Raw genomic sequence first — 16,733 nt, 5'->3', positions numbered from 1 at the left:
TCTTGAGGACCCTTAGGTGCCCGTCATGGGCCTGTTCCTTCCCTTCCCTGGGCTTCTGTTTCTGAGATAACACTTCTTAACCAGGGTTTCTGTGAGCAAACCTGAAAGACTCCACATGGAACCCAGTTTTGAATAGTAAAACACCCTGTACTGCGAGTCATTAGGAGGGACAATATTGTCAACAGTGTTGTTAGGTGCCATTGACGTGGTTACGACTCACAGTGACCCAATGCACAACAGAACGAAACAATGCCTGATCCTGCACCATCATCGCAATTGTTCCCATGCCTCAGCCCATTGATGCTGCCGCCATGTCAATCCATCTCACTGAGGGCCTTCCTCTTTTTCACTGTCCCTCAACTTTACCAAATTTGATGTCCTTCTCTAGGGACTGGTTTCTCCTGACAATATTGTCAAAAATATGCTCAATATTTGACAATATTGCCCAAAATATGTAAGACAAAGTCTGGCCATCCTTGCCTCTAAGGAACACTCTGGCCTTACTTCTTCCAAGACAGATTGCTTTGATGTGTCCTTTCAGCAGTCCATGGTACTTTCAACATTCTTCTCCTGCACCACAATTCAAATGTATCGATTCTTCTATAGTCTTCCTTATTCAATGGCCAACTTTTTCCCGCATTGCATTTACACTCTTCATGCAATAGAGAATACTATAGCTTGGGTCAGGCACACTTTAATCATCAAAGTAACATCCTTGCTCTTCAGTACTCTAAAGAGATCTTGTGCAGCAGATTTACCTAGTGCAATACATCCTTTTAATCTCTTGATTGCTGCTTCCATGAACATTGATTGTGGATTCAAGGAAGACAAAATCCTTGACAACTCCAATCTTTCTCCCTTTCTCCTAATGTGACCTATTAGTCCAGTTGTGAGGATTTGGATCTTCCTTATATTAAATCATAATTCATACCGAACACTAAAATCAGTAATATTCATCAGCAAGTGCTCCAATTTCTCCTCAATTTCAGAAAACAAGATTGATTCATCTGCATATTTCAGGCTGTTAATAAGCCTTCTTCCAACCCGGATGCCACATTCTTTTTCATATAATCCAGCTTCTCTGATGTAACATTACAAACAGGGAAATGGACCAGACATTAGGGGACATACTATAGTGAGCATCCAAGTTTCTTAGCAGTATTAGAAAATTGCTTAACTTCTCTGTGTCTCAATTTAATATTTGTCCAAATATATTTCAAGGTGAAAAAAATAAAACATGCTAATCAATGTGAACACATGGAATAAAGTAGGAACGTTAGTTTTATCAAGAACCTGAATGCAGATGAAGGAAGAGTTGGGGACTTCCCATCTAGCTGTAAGGAATACAGTCTGTATTCCCTATAGAAGGCCTTTCTAATAGACACGCTGACTACTTAGGGTAAGATGGGATCTTGGTTTTAGTGGATTTAGGAATATGGGTGCCTGTTCCGTTGGTACTTAGTATTGACTCCTTATGAGGGTCATCCTGAGTTTGTCTATCCAGGAGCTATGCCGGGAGCTAAACATACCATGAGAACTTTATTAATTAATTTCACTATAGAGTAAAATTAAAATATTAAGATAGTTACTTCTTTTTTTTTTTTTTTAAACATTTTATTAGGGGCTCATACAACTGTTATCCCAATCCATACAGACATCAATTGTGTAAAGCGTATTTGTACATCATTTCTCAAAACATTTTCTCTCCATTTAAACCCCCGACATTAGGTCCTCATTTTTCCCCTCCCTCCCCGCTCCCCACTCCCACATGAGCCCTTGATAGTTTATAAATGGGTATTTTGTCATATCTTGCCCTGTCCGACTTCTCCCTTCATCCACTTTTCGGTTGTCCGTCCCCCAGGGAGGAGGTCACACACAGTTCCATGTAATCGGTTCCCTCTTTCCTACCCATTCTCCCTTTACCCTCCCTGTTTTGCCACTCACACCACTGGTCCTATAGGGCTCATCCGTCCTGGATTCCCTGTATTTTCAGTTCCTATCTGTACCAGTGTACCTCCTCTGGTCTAGCCAGTCTTGCAAGATAGAATTCGAGTCATGGTAGTGGGAGCGGGGAGGAAACCTTTAGGAACTAGAGGAAGGTTGTATTTCTCATCATTGTTACATCGCACCCTGACTGGCTCATCTCCTCCCCGAGACCCCTCTGCAAGGGGATCTCCAGTGGCCTACTAATGGGCTTTGGATCTCCACTCCACACTGCCCCCATCATTCTAAGATAGTTACTTCTTGAGGTGATATGTATGTATCTATATATTAGCCATCAGCCAAATTAGAGTGATGGCACTCATAATCTAAACTTATTGGACTGGTATGAAATTCTCTCCACACACTGACCTTTTCCCTTCGCCTTTACAGATCTCTCTGCCCCCAACTTCTTAGTGATTCTTGAGTGTTACCTTTGCCAAACCTTAGATCAAACACTTATTCCCTGCTTATGACACCCTCCTCCTCTTTCTCTCTTTCAACTCACTGCCATCGAGTCAATATTGACTCATAGTGACCACCCTGTGGATTTCTAAGACTATAATTGTTTACGGGAGTAGAAAGCCCATTCTCTCTCCCACGGAACTGCTGGTGGTTTGGGACTGCCCACCATATGTATCGCAGCCCATGCATACCCACTATACCAACAGGGCTCCTCCTTGCTCTTTTGTCTTCGCTTACTTGGATCCTTCACTCCACAAGAGGACAAAATTCAATGGGAATAAATGTAAGATCATGGACATAGGTCAAACCTCAATTTCACAAACACATATTGGGGAATTAATATCGTTTTATGTAGACTAGATTTATTTTGAATTTATTGTTTTGCTCTGGGCCTTGTACTTAAACAAGTGATGAGCATAGTTAAGGGTTTAGATTAGAAACCACAACATAGGAGGAATGCAAGGTGCTGAGGCTGTTCAGTAGGAAGAGAGTATGTTTTAGGAGACACAATGGCCATTTCCAAATACCAATTTTTGGATGTCCATGGAGGGAATCACTAATGTTAGTGAATGGAAGTTGCTAGGAAATAGATATTACCTATATTTTAAGGATATCATTTATAAAAACAAATAAAGGCATCTGCTGATAGGAAGGAATAAATGATGTTAATTCCGCATCTCAGGGGTTGCTCTGAGTCAGCATTGACTCCATGGCCATGAGTTGGATTGTCTATTCTCTATCCATGCAGATGTTTAAGTTAACTTGTTAGGCTATGGTAGAGGGACTTATACTTCAGTTAATAGATTAGAGTAATTGATGTCTCAAGCACCTACCGTCTAAGCTAGTGCTGTCATGTGAGTCTGGGAATTTGGGTGTGGCCTTACAGGAGAGCTGGGATAATGGAGATGATATATGAAATGGATCCCTGCTCCCCAGAAGCTTCCACTCTAGCTACGTGAACAAAGCACAGATCACTGCAAGATGAAAACCAATATCCAGTGGTAAGTAAATAGATCTCAGTGTTCTGGAAGCTCAGAAGAAGAGAGTGCTTCTCAATCAGGCCAGGTGGGGGCGAGCTTTGAACTGGGCCTTGAGGGATAGGAGGAGCTCAGAATAAGAGAGAATATCAGTGACTGGAAAGAACACCAGGAACAGGCGGGAATGTGGGTCTGGGCAAAGTGCAGTCATTCAGGGAATAGTCAAGAGACAAAGGCTCTGAATTATTAGAAGTTTCTACTGGGAGTCTTGTTTGTGGAAGGTAGTGAGTTTAGTCAAATGGGTTGCTTAACAAAAATGTCCTTTATTTCTTTATGACTGTAGCTTTGTGCTTTTCTTGCCACTTGAAATATATCATCAAAACCATTGATATCCTTCAAGACCACCTCAACTTTTTACTTCTTCCACCAACCGTCCTCATTTCAACTTTCAAAGCCACTTGAGTCAGGAAAACGTTTTGTCACTTTAGAACCTTAATCATTAGAATGATTTAAGTACTTGTTCTATTCTCTTCAGTAGGAGCAAGTAAGAATGGGCAGAGGCTAGAGAGAAAATTTAAAGTATTTTTAAATAATGTTTTTTGAGTCATTTTTTTATCATCAAGGCCATACTTTTCAACTGCTGATCCTTCTTGTTTCCGACTTTTACAACCTAATCACCAGTAATTACCTATTTTGACAGCAAGCTTGATCAATTTCAGACCTCAGAAATTGGTAAAAATCTTTACTTTCTTAAACTTTGGCATTAGCAGTTGGTGCATATGTTTGAATAATAATAGTAATTTGAATAGCAATCATATTAATTGGTCTTCCTTGTAGGTGTTTGAATTTTATCACTCACAGTGTTATACTCCAGTATCACTCCCTGCCATCGAGTCAATGCTGGCTCATAGTGACACTATAGGATAGGGTAGAACTGCCCCTGTGAGTTTCTGAGACTGTACATCTTTATGGGAATAGAAGCTCTGTCTTTATTCCTCAGAGAAGCTGGTGGTTTCAAACTTCCAACCTTGTGGATCACAACTCATTGCTTAACCCCTATGTCATTAGGGCTCCTGTACTTCAGGATAGACCTTGAAATAGTCTTTTGATGACAAATGCAACTCTGTTCCTCTGTAATTTGTCATTCCAAACATGATTATGTGATTCAAAATGACCAAATGCCTGAAAGTAAAAAAAAATACCCAGAAGATGTTTACTTGTGTTTTATTGACTATACAGAGGCATTAACTGTGTGGATCACTACAAATTATGGATAAATTTGCGAGGAATAGGAATTCCAGAACACTGAATTGCCCTCATGTGGAACCTGTACCTAGACCAAGAAGTAGTCATTCAAACAGAGCTAGGGGAAACTGCATGGTTTAAAATCAGATTAATTAAGATTGTGCATCAAACGTTGTATCCCTTCACTATACTTACCCAGAGAAGTAATCAGAGAAAGTGGAATATGTGAAGAATGTGGCATGAGGAAGAATCATTAGCAACCTGTGGTACGCAGACGACACAATCTTGCTTGCTGTGATCAAAGAAAACTTGAACCAGTTACTGTTGAAGATCGATGACTATAACCTGCAGTATTGGTGACATGTCAACATAAAGAACCCACAAATGATCACAACTGGACCAATAAATAACTTCATGATGAGTGGAGAAAGGTTGAAGTTGCCAGGTGTTTCATTTTGCTTGGATCTATAATTGGTGCTCCTGGAATCAGCAGTCAAAAAATCAAAATGGGATATTGCATGGGCAAATCTATTGTAAAAGATTTCTTTAAAGAATAGAAAGCAGGAGGGGGAGTCAAGAGGGTGTCCAGGTAGAATCACCTGCACGGTGCTCCTGTTGTTAGACCAGAAAATTAAGAGGTAAGGAGGCCAATACTGGGAGGCTGGGTGCTAAAAGTAGATTCAGTGTACTAGGATCTGGTTCAGATCTCCCCATGTGATTTTCACCCTGGAAGCAATTTGAGAACTCTCAGAAAAGCTCTAAGTTCACTGCTTCTGCCTGTGAGCTCTGATAACCCCTTGTCTGGTCCAGCAGGATGGCATCTAAATGTGGTCATAATCCCACACTCACAGAGAGTCTCTGAGAACTAGCACAAGACCTCACACCAGTGTTTCCTTCTCTACCACCTGCCTTGCACCTGTAGTTTAGGGCTTTTCAACTGCCCTCTCCACCCAGAAATGGAGTGACTACATTGGCCATCCCCTTTCTGCCTCTGCTCAGCTCCACAGTTGCCAGCATGGGTAATGATAATTAGACAATAATTTGGAGCAATTGAAGAGCCACTGAGACATTTACTTGCGACAGAATGGAGTTCCTCAGAGCTTAACCACCAGTGCTGGCAGGATAGAGCCAGGAGTGACACAGGAATGCACCTGGGGTGAATTCAGATCCAGTTGGCCCTATATCCACTCTGTTAATCTGGTCCCCCTTCACTGGGGGACAACATGGCACATCCCTGATACCAGGGCACCCCATAACTTATTAAAGAAAGGGGAAATTTTTTTTTAATACTTTCAGTTCCAGGATGTGGTCCTTTGCATAATTTTGAACGTAAGCTGTCAGAACTCTGTCCGTTTGCATAACATTAACATAACAAGATAGCCAGAACTCTAATCTCCAGAGAACAGCCTAGGATTTTAACTTAACAAAACAGGAACAACCAACAGGTTCTGATAGCCACAGCCCATGACAAAAATTGGCTCTACCAGTTCTGGGATACACAGAGAGTTTTTATGGCCAGACAGTCCAGACCAAGCCCATGCCTATGCTGCATTCCCACCCCAACCGACCAGTGGCATACATTCAGTTGCCTGCCTCAGCCCAGACACTGAGTTTCCCTCCCGTAACTGGCCACTGATTCGCGGCGGCACCCTGCCTACATACTAGTCTGACCCACCACCATAGTAGGCCACAGGTAGTCCTTAAAACCCCTCTTACCAGTCACACTGAGAAAGAGCTCAGGGCCCCTAGGTCTTCAGAAACATGGAGCTCAGTTCTTTCAAAATGACACACCCTCAATGAGAAAACAAGAAAACAAAATACAACCGCAGCGGAAGTCATAAACCTAATGATGTGCATAAAAGAATCAGACATTGATCAGCCACAAAAAGAAATTGTCAGAATGCTGCTTGGAATAATATAGGATATGAGGGAAGCTATGCAGAAAAAGGATGAAATGATAGAGGGGATGAAGTTTATACAACAAAGGGAAATGCGAGAATTAATGGATGAGGTAATGGAAGCAAAACACAAGATTATGGCCCTCACCAACAAACTAGAAGAGGCAGAGAATCGTATCAGTGACCTTGTGGGCAATCATGCAGACTTCAACAAACAGGAAAGACGTCAAACAAGATGATCAAAGAGGCAGAAGAAAATCTGAGAATCATGCCAAATGCTATAAAGAGGCATAATATTCAAATAATTGGCCTACCAGACCAAGACACAACAAAGAAGTCAATAGCTAAATTAGCAAGGGAGTTTCTGCAAGAAAATGTCCCCACCTTAATGAATGAGAATCAGACACTCTTACAGGAAGCAGAGAGGACACCAATTAGACTAAACCCCAGGAAGAACTCACCAAGGCTCATAATAATTAAATCATCCAACTTTGAGGAAAAAGAGAAAATTTTAAGAGCAGCAAGAGAAAAAGAAGGTGGACACATACAATGGTGCTCTGGTAAGAATATGCTCAGACCTATCCGTAGATACCATGAGGAGGAGGAGAGAATGGAGTAACATTTTCTGAAAGCTGAAAGAAAAAAAATGCCAACCTGAGAATCCTCTACTTTTCCAAGCGATCTATTAAGATAAATGGCATGGTAAGAATCTTCTAGGACAAGGAAAAACTCAAAGAATATGCCATAAGCCACCCAACACTGCATAAAATTCTTGAATGCTCACTATGGTCACAATACCAACATTTATTAAGCACAAGCAGGAGACCACCATACAGCGCAACTCTACCTAGAAGTCAATTCATCAAAAGCATTTACCAAGATAACATTGCCTCAGAGGGAAAAGAAGGCAAGAATGAAGCTCCAAACATAAACACAGCACACCGATATAAAAGGGAGATCGGAAAACACCGAACACAAAAGATATGAGATGGCAGCAATGAATCCCCGGATGGCAATAAAAAACTCTGAATGTCAATGGCTTCAATTAAATACAAAGGTTAGCAGAAGGGCTCGGAAAACATAACCTATCTATCAAAAGATATAACGTCTGGGGTCTTAAAGGCTTGAAGGTAAACAAGCGGCCGTCTAGCTCAGAAGAAACAAAGCCTACATGGAAGAAGCACACCAGCCTGTGCAATCATGGGTGTCGAAGGGATCAGGTATCAGGCATCATCAGAACAAAAATCTTATCATAGTGAATGAGGAGGGGAGTGTGGAGTGGAGACCCAAAGCCCATTTGTAGGCCAGTGGACATCCCCTTACAGAAGGGTCTCGAGGAGGAGACAAGCCAGTCAGGGTGCCATATAGCAACAATGAAACATACAACTTTCTTCTAGTTCCTAAATACTTCCTCCTCCCCCACTATCATGATCCCAATTCTACCTTACAAATCTGGCTAGACCAGAGGATGTACACTGGTACAGATAGGAACTGGAAATGCAGGGAATCCAGGACGGATGATCCCTTTAGGACCAGTGGTGTGAGTGGCGATACTGGGAGGGTAGAAGGAGGGTGGGTTGGAAAGGGGGAACTGATTACAAGGTTCTACATGTGACCTCCTCCCTGGGGGGGAGGACAACAGAAAAGTGGGTGAAGGGAGACGTCAGACAGGGAAAGATATGTCAAAATAATAATTTATGAATTATCAAGGGTTCATGAGGGAGCGGGGAGCAGAGAGGGAGGGGAAAAATGAGGAGCTGATGCCAGGGGCTTAAGTGGAGAGCAAACGTTTTGAGAATGATGAGGGCAATGAATGTACAAATGTGCTTTACACAATTGATGTATGTATGGATTGTGATAAGAGTTGTATGAGCCCCTAATAAAACAATTAAAACAAAAAACCCCCATCATTTATCAATCTGTTGCCTTCAAGGGACACATATTTAGCTCGCGGACAAAAATAGGCCACGAATAAAAGACTGGAAGAAAATATACCAGGCAAATGACAACTTTAAAAAAGCAGGTGTTGCAATCCTAATCTCCGACAACATTGACCTCACAGTGCAAACCATTACAAAGACTAGAAGGGCCCCTATGTAATCCTCAAAGGTTTAGTAGACCAGGGACCAGTGAGCATAATAAATATATAAGCGCCTAATCAGAGACCCATGAAATTCATCAAACAAACTATTCAAAAGATGAAAAAAGAAATAAAGGATTCAACAATCATAGTAGGTGACTTTAACACAGTGGTTCTCAACCTGTGGGTTGGGACCCTTTGGAGGTTGAAGGATCCTTCGCCTAACAACTTTGGAAAACACATATTTCCGGTGGTCTTAGGAACCGAGAGACCACTCCTCTATCCGTCTTCAGGCAGGTCCGCCCACATGCAGATACACCTGAATAAACGTACCCAGCATGATGACATCATTGCATCAACCCCATCACATACATCCCGAACAAGTACAGATGTATGTTACAAGGTTAGAGAGTAGCTACTGTGTAGAAAGCAGCTGCTGTGTTGAAAGCAGCTACTGTGTTGAAAGCAGCTACTGTGTTGAAAGCAGCAATATTGGAGGTAAAACGACACTTCATGAATTATAATTACTGAGTAAATGTAAAATCATGTTCTGAAAAATCATCAACTACTGCAAAAAAAATTCTGTAACATGGGATGCTGATCGGTCCTTTTATATTCAGCTGTGGTTGATGTGTATACTGCCCCCTTGTGATAGTAACAGGTATGTAAAAAACCCCCACAGAGAATGGTAAATCATAGAAAACTTAATTATCTGTATTGACTGAACTTTGCCATGTATTATCTTTTGTATTATTAAAGCTATTGTTAAATGTTATTTTCATTAGCAAACCATCCCATGCCCATGGATCATGTAGAGAAGAACATTAAGAAAAGAAAATATAGTGAGGATTTTTTACAGTATGGTTTTACCTCAATAATTACAGCAGGAATTGAGAAACCGCAATGTGTTATTTGTTGTGAAGTTCTATCAGCCGACTCTATGAAGCTGAAAAAACTAAAGTGCCCATTTGATAGCAAGCATCTGAGCTTTGCCAGCAAGGATACCAACTATTTTAGAAGCAAAGGTGATGGACCCAAGAAAGCCCAATTTGACACTAGTGGCAAGTACAAACGTAGTAGTCATTGAAGCTTCATATTTGGTGGCACTCAGAATCGCCAGAGCTATGAGACCTCACACTATTGCTGAGGATTTACTGTTGCCAGTGACCAAAGACATTGTTCAAGTTATGATCAGAGACAAATTTGTTATGAAATTTCGTGCAATTTCCTTATCTAATGACAGTCCACAGAAGAATAGATGACATATCTGCTTATATTCTTGATCAAGTAATCTGGGAAATTAAATCTGTTCCACTTCCAATATTTAGCATCCTGCTTGATGAAACTACAGACGTTGCAAACTGTTCACAGCGACTGGTTTATGTGAGGTATATTGATGATGGCAACTTTGAAGATGAGTTTCTTTTTTGCAAACCTCTTGAAACGATAACTACTGCACATTATTATTTGATAGGGTTCATTTCTGAAAGAGCACAAGATCTCTTGGGAAAAGGTTTGTGGTGTTTGCACAGATGGTGCTCCAGCTATGCTAGGATGTCAATCTGGATAGCAACATTTGGTGCTGAATGAGTCACCAAAAGTCATTGGAATTCACTGTATGATTTATAGGCAAATATTAGCAATGGAGATGCTGCTACAAGAGTTACAAGAAGTAATGAAAAGCGTTATAAGTTCTGTCAATTTGGTAAAGGCGAGCTCTTTAAACTGTCGACTGTTTTCGCAACTGTGCAATAAGTTGGATGTGCCAAATAATGCTCTGCTATTTCACACTGAAGTGAGATGATTGTCGAGCGGAAAAGGTTTAAAACGTGTTTTTGAGCTTCGTGATGAACTGAAAACATTTTTTAATCAGAAAGCATGACCACCGTTCGAAGCACTTTTTAGCAATAGAAGTAAACTGCAGAAAATAGCTTACTTGGTTGCCATCTTGAATGAGTTAAATTTATCACTGCACGGACCAAATGCAACTATGCCTTGATTTCTCTGAAAAGATCTGATCATTCCAAATGAAACTTCATCTTTGGCCGAAAAAAAAAAATGGATGAAAATAAAATTTACATGTTGCCTACCTTATCTGCTTTCTTTGAGGAACATGACACTGAACCGGACAAAAGGATGGCGTTGATAATTTCTGTGAAAGAACACTTGCACATGCTTGCAGACGAAATTTCATCATACTTTCCAAATCTACCCGACACCCCATTTGTGCTTGCCAGAAGCCCACAAAGTCAAAGTTGAAGATGTTCCTGAGACAGCACAAGAGGAGTTCATTGAACTTTTTAACAGCGATGCAGTGAAAACTGATTTCTCTACAATGCCAGTTATAAAATTCTGGATCAAGTGTTTGCAGTCATATCCTGTTCTGTCTGAGACTGTGTTGTGCCTTCTTCTTCCATTTCCAACAACATATCTTTATGAAACAGAGTTTTTCAGCTGGTTGGTTATCAAATCTAAATACAGAAGTAGACTTGTTGTGGATGATGATCTTCATGTGCTCTTGCAAAGACAGCCCTGAGAATTTCTGATTTGATGAGAAAGAAGCTATCTCAACCTTTACACCAACGTTGGTTTTTTATGCGTACTGTCGCAAAATATAGCAATGTAGTTTACTGTTGTTATATTAAGACTGTTACCCAAGCTACACCATGCTTCAAGACAAAATTTCATTTATTTGTAATTAGAAATAAATATTTCACAATCTATAATTACATATTGTTTTTGTGATTAATCACTATGCTTTAATTATGTTCAATTTGTAACAATGAAAATACATCCTGCATATCAGATATTTATATTATGATTCATAACAGTAGCAAAATTATAGTTATGAAGTAGCAACAAAAATAATTTTATGGTTGGGGGGGTCACCACAACATGAGGAACTGTATTAAAGGGTTGCGGCATTAGGGAGGTTGACAACCACTGCTTTAATACATTGTAATCAGAGAAAGATAGATCACTGGGAAAGAAGCTCAGCCAGGAGGCTACAGAACTATACATTCCAATTAGGCAACTGGATCTGATAGACATGGAGTTTTCCATCCAAATGCAAATAAATTCACAATCTTTTCAAGTGCAAATGGCTCATTTTTGAAAAATAGATCACATACTTGGTGACAACTCAAGCCTGAGTAAATTCAAACACACCGAAATTACTGGATTATCTAGACATCCCTCTCCAATCACCATGCCTTAAAGCTGGAGATCCACAAAAGGACGACCAGAAAAACAAGGGCAAACAATTGGAGGATGAATAATGATCTTCTGAGACATGAATGGATATTGGCCAAGATTAGAAAGGAAATGAAGAAATTTCTAGAAACTAATGAGAATGGGAATACAACAAAACAAAACCTATTGGTATGGTATGTATGGTATGGGATACAGCAAAAGCAGTTATCAGAGGAAGTTTGATAGCAATAAATCCATATATGAAAAAGGAATAGAAATGTATGACTGATACGCTATCACAAAGCCTTCAGCAACTAGAACAGTGTCAACAAAAAACCCCCTCCAATAGCAAAATAAAATAAAATAAAATAAAAATGAGAAGAGAGTTTCACGAGGTGGAAGGCAAGAGAGTAATGCAAAAAATCAATGCAGCAAAGAACTGGTTCTTTGAAAGGGTCGACAGAATCAACAGACTCCTGGAAAGCCTAATGAACCAAAGGAGGGAGCAAGCATCAATAGCCAGGATGAAAGATGAAACAGGGGAAATCACAACAGGCCTCAATGAGATTAAAGAATAATCACAAAGTACTATGAAGTCTGTATTTCAATGAGTTCAACAATGTGGAAGACATGGGAAAATACTTGGAAAAACAATTTCTTCCTAGATTATTCCAGATAGAGGTCAAGAACCTCAACAGACCTCAGCAATTGATGTATGGATTGTTGTAAGAGCTGTAAGAGCCCCCAATGAAATGACAATTAAAAAAAAAAGAATAGAAATCAAAGATATCACTTTGATGACTAAGGTGGACCTGACTGAAGCCGCGGCATTTTCAGTCACCTTATAAGCATGTGAGAATTATACAGTGAATCAGGAAGATTGATGAAGAATTGCTACTTTTGAAATACAACATTGGTGAAGAATATTCACAGACTTCCATAATAACAAGCACATCAATCTTTGGAAGAAATACAGTCAAATGCTCCTTGAATGCGAAGATAGGGAGACAATCTCACATATTTTGGACATATTTCCAAGAGGAGCCAGTCTGGAGAAGGGCGTTGTACTCTTGGAGGAGCAAGATCCTGAAGAGATGTATTGACACAGTGCTTTGAACAATAGGCTCAAACATAGGTGAGATTGTGAGAATGAGCTGGAATTGACACAATGGTACCTAAAAGCAACAACAACAGCAACAACAACTATCTTGGGATGATGATAGTATAATGGAAAGCTTAGATTTCAGAGATATCCTGTAGACCCTTATGATATGGACTCCAGGTATAAAATTGGATAATGGATGTATGCTGTGCAGCTAGGTTGCCTGGCTTACTGACTTGGCCACTTGCTAATTCATCTTGGCGAATTTACCCGTGACTTGCCCTTCTGCCTATAAATTAGGCTATTAATATAGGCATGTTTTGAGAAATTAAATAAGCTAATAAACAAACTCTTAAAAACATGCCTCTGTTTTTCAGGTTGTTGTTATTATTAGGTGTTGCTGAGTTGATTTCAACTCATAGCAATCCAATATGAGCAAGTAGAAGAATTACAACCAGATTGTAACATCCATGTTGTAATTCCATAACAACATTTGTGAGGATGGACCGGGAATTATTTCCTTCTGTTATTCAACTTGTTGCTATGAGTAGGAACTGACTCAATGACACCTCACAACAACAACAACAACAAATCTTTATGGGAATCCATTACTAGGTCTTTCTCTTGTGGAGAATTTTTGGGTTAGAAGTTGGGCCTTTAACTGTTGTGCCCCCAGGGCGCCTACCGTACCACATAGAAAATGTTCAACAAACTTTAGCTCTTATTGTTGCTAATCATATATGAATGGTGAAGGATTGAAAGAAACCAAAGGAGATATTGAAGTTCTGCACCTGGGACAGAGAGTCTTTGAGAAGTACCATGAAGACACATGAGTCTCTTTCATTCCAAATACTTCCTGCCTCATCTCTTTAATGGATATTTCTCCTTGTAGCATTCTTTTAGGTTGAATTTCTATGTCTGGAATTCTCTGCCAACATATCACTAGCATTTTCTAGAAAGAATGTATTTATGTAACTGTCATCTTTTCTAAGATAAAAGAGGACTGGGAAAGGGCAGAAGAATACAATGTACTTGGAGAGAAATTTGGAGAAAATGACACAAATCTCCAAATGTGTTTTTTTGTAAAGTTTCTTGGCCAGTTGAGAAAAAGGCTTTTAAATCGGGAGGTGACTCATGTGGTGGACTATGGACATGAGGCACAGACTTGCAAAAAGAGATATAAGTCTTAGGAACATTTGCTTTTGGGAGGCATCTAGTAAACAGATCACCTCTCAAACTTTAAAGACTGAAATCCCTAGTTTTTGTATAATACATTATTTCTAATGTATACAACATGCAACACTCTTGAAACTGTACTGTAAATGCAGATTCTTTGATATCTTGGAGAAATGGGTTTCATTGTAAAACTAGCAGTGTAAGTGGGGATTTAAACCTACTTGGAATCATACCATGTTAGACCTTGACAGGCTGCATGGTAGAAAATTGATTCCAGTTTTGCTTTAGAAGTAGGGATAACTTCCCCTGTCATCTTCCAGTGCGGTTCTGGGACTTCCTTACTTTAATGTTGCATCCAGAATTGGCTAGAGTTTCTAAACAAAATATGAAGACCCCAATAATTTGTCACCTATTGCTGACCAGTTAATTATGGAATTGATGAGTATCACTTGCTAATTTATAATTGGCATCATTAGCATATTCATTAACACTGTAGATTTAATTGTTCAATATGAATGCAACGAAGAATCAAAAACGTTTCTTTTTCAGCTACTGATGTGATGGACTCTCTTGTGAATTTATTTGCGAGAGGCACAAGTTAGTCAACAGAACCCTGTGTGGTGTGCTTTGGACTACTAACCCAAAGGCTGTTGGTTCAAACCTGCCAGCTAATATGCAAGGAGAAAGTTGAGACTAGCTGCTTCAGTAAAGATTTACAGCCTCAGAAACCCTACATGGGGACATGATGAGTCAGCATTGACTCCATAGCAGCGGGTTTTATCATTGCTGCTTTTGTTCGAGTCTAGGAGTCCTGGTAGCACAGTGGCTAAGCACTCTGATACTAATGGAAGGATCGGTGGCTTGCAGCCACTAGCTGCTCAGTGGGAGCAAGCTGTGGCAGAATGATGCTTCTGAAGATGATGGCCATGGCGTCCACATGGGCAGTTCTCTCCGTCCTACAGCATCTCTGTGAGTCAGAATTGACTCAAGGGCAATGGCCCCACGGTATATTCCAGGCACCAGAGGACCCTGCAATGACGGGGAAATGGCTCTTGCTTTTTTGGTTTGTGATGATTCTATAGTACCCTCAGTATGTTAGTGTTGCGGTGACATTTACTCCTAAAATGTTCAGCTAAATTGGTATATGTCTAGGAATTTTACATATAGTTTTCAGAAAGTTCACATTTGTGCTCCTGTTTGTTCCTAATCATAACTTTTCCACCCAGATATCATCCCTATGAATGACAGGAGGGTGGGATTGAAGTTCAGGGAAGCAGCCAGAGCTGCTCTGTGTCCTAGAAGAGGCATACAGGGTCCCTCAGCAGTCTTTTCTACTTACCACCTCAAATGCCGCCGTATACAATGCAACGATCCCACTGCATGCCTCACCACTCCCTGTCCCCTTTCTCACGAGCACCCATCACCGTCTGTTTATTCACTGTGTGCCAGTTTCTCCCAGGAGAATGAGGCTCCTATTAGGGAGGAACTTTGTTCACTGCCTGGTGCCAAGAATATCGACTGGCATTTAATAAGAGTAAATATTTGTTCAGTGAAGAATAAAATGGTAACTTGGTCAAGTCTTTCGATGTTGATCATCTATATAATGGGGATAATGGCTCCTCATTAAATGTAGTGATTGTAATGATTACATGAGATGGCACAAGCCAAGAGGAGAACACGGCACCTGCTACATTGAAGTATCTGACACACAGTATTTTTATTTGCTCTTGCTTTGTTCAAGTGGGCTTGTCAAATCATGACTCCTTTCATCTTTCTTCACCAATCCAAAGTAGAGATTTTGACATCTGATTCCCCTATTCAAAAAACGTCTTCGCATTCCTGTGGTAGTTAATTTTATGTGTCAACTTGGCTAGGCTATGATACCCCACTTGTTTGGCCCAACACTAATCTAGATGTTGCCCTGAAGCTATTTTGTAGATGGTACTAACATTTCCCATCAGTTGATTATATGTAAAGAAGGTCACCCTAGGTCAGCGGTTCTCAACCTGTGGGTCTTCGACCCCTTTGGGGGTCGAACCACCCTTTCACAGGGGTCGCCTGATTCATAACCATAGCAAAATGACAGTTATGAAGTAGCAATGAAAATAATTTTATGGTTGGGGGCGGTCACCACATGAGAAACTATATTAACGCAGCATTAGAAAGGTTGAGAATCACCGCCCTAGGTAATACAAGTGGTCCTCATCCATTTTGTTGAGAATTTTAAGAGCAAAACTAAGGTTTCCTGGAGAAGAATGAATTCTGTCTCAATATTACAGCAAAATATTTGTAGAAAAATATTAGCGATAATGGAATTTTTCTGTGAAAATTTTGAAGCATCCTTGAATTAGTCTTGTTTCTCTAAAGAACCCTAATGATTCAATCTTTCATATTCTAACAGCTCAATTCCAAACTCTCTTTACTGGCACTTAAGGACCCTCACCAGTTGAGGATCTCATGACGTTTTCACATCTCTTCTGTGTGACCATCACCTCCCTGTCCCAGAGCCACATCAGCGTCTTCAATCTTTAGTGTGACCGCTGTTGTAGCTCCCTCTCCGAGAGTCCCTTCCTCTTCTCTCTACTTCCCAGATCCCTGTTTCCCTCAGGCTTAGCTTG

This window comes from Echinops telfairi, unplaced genomic scaffold, assembly GCF_000313985.2.
Source record: "Echinops telfairi isolate 266 unplaced genomic scaffold, ASM31398v2 ScPeMD7_31;HRSCAF=116, whole genome shotgun sequence".
In the NCBI taxonomy this organism is placed as follows: domain Eukaryota; kingdom Metazoa; phylum Chordata; class Mammalia; order Afrosoricida; family Tenrecidae; genus Echinops; species Echinops telfairi.
Note: the sequence above shows the minus strand (reverse complement) of the source record.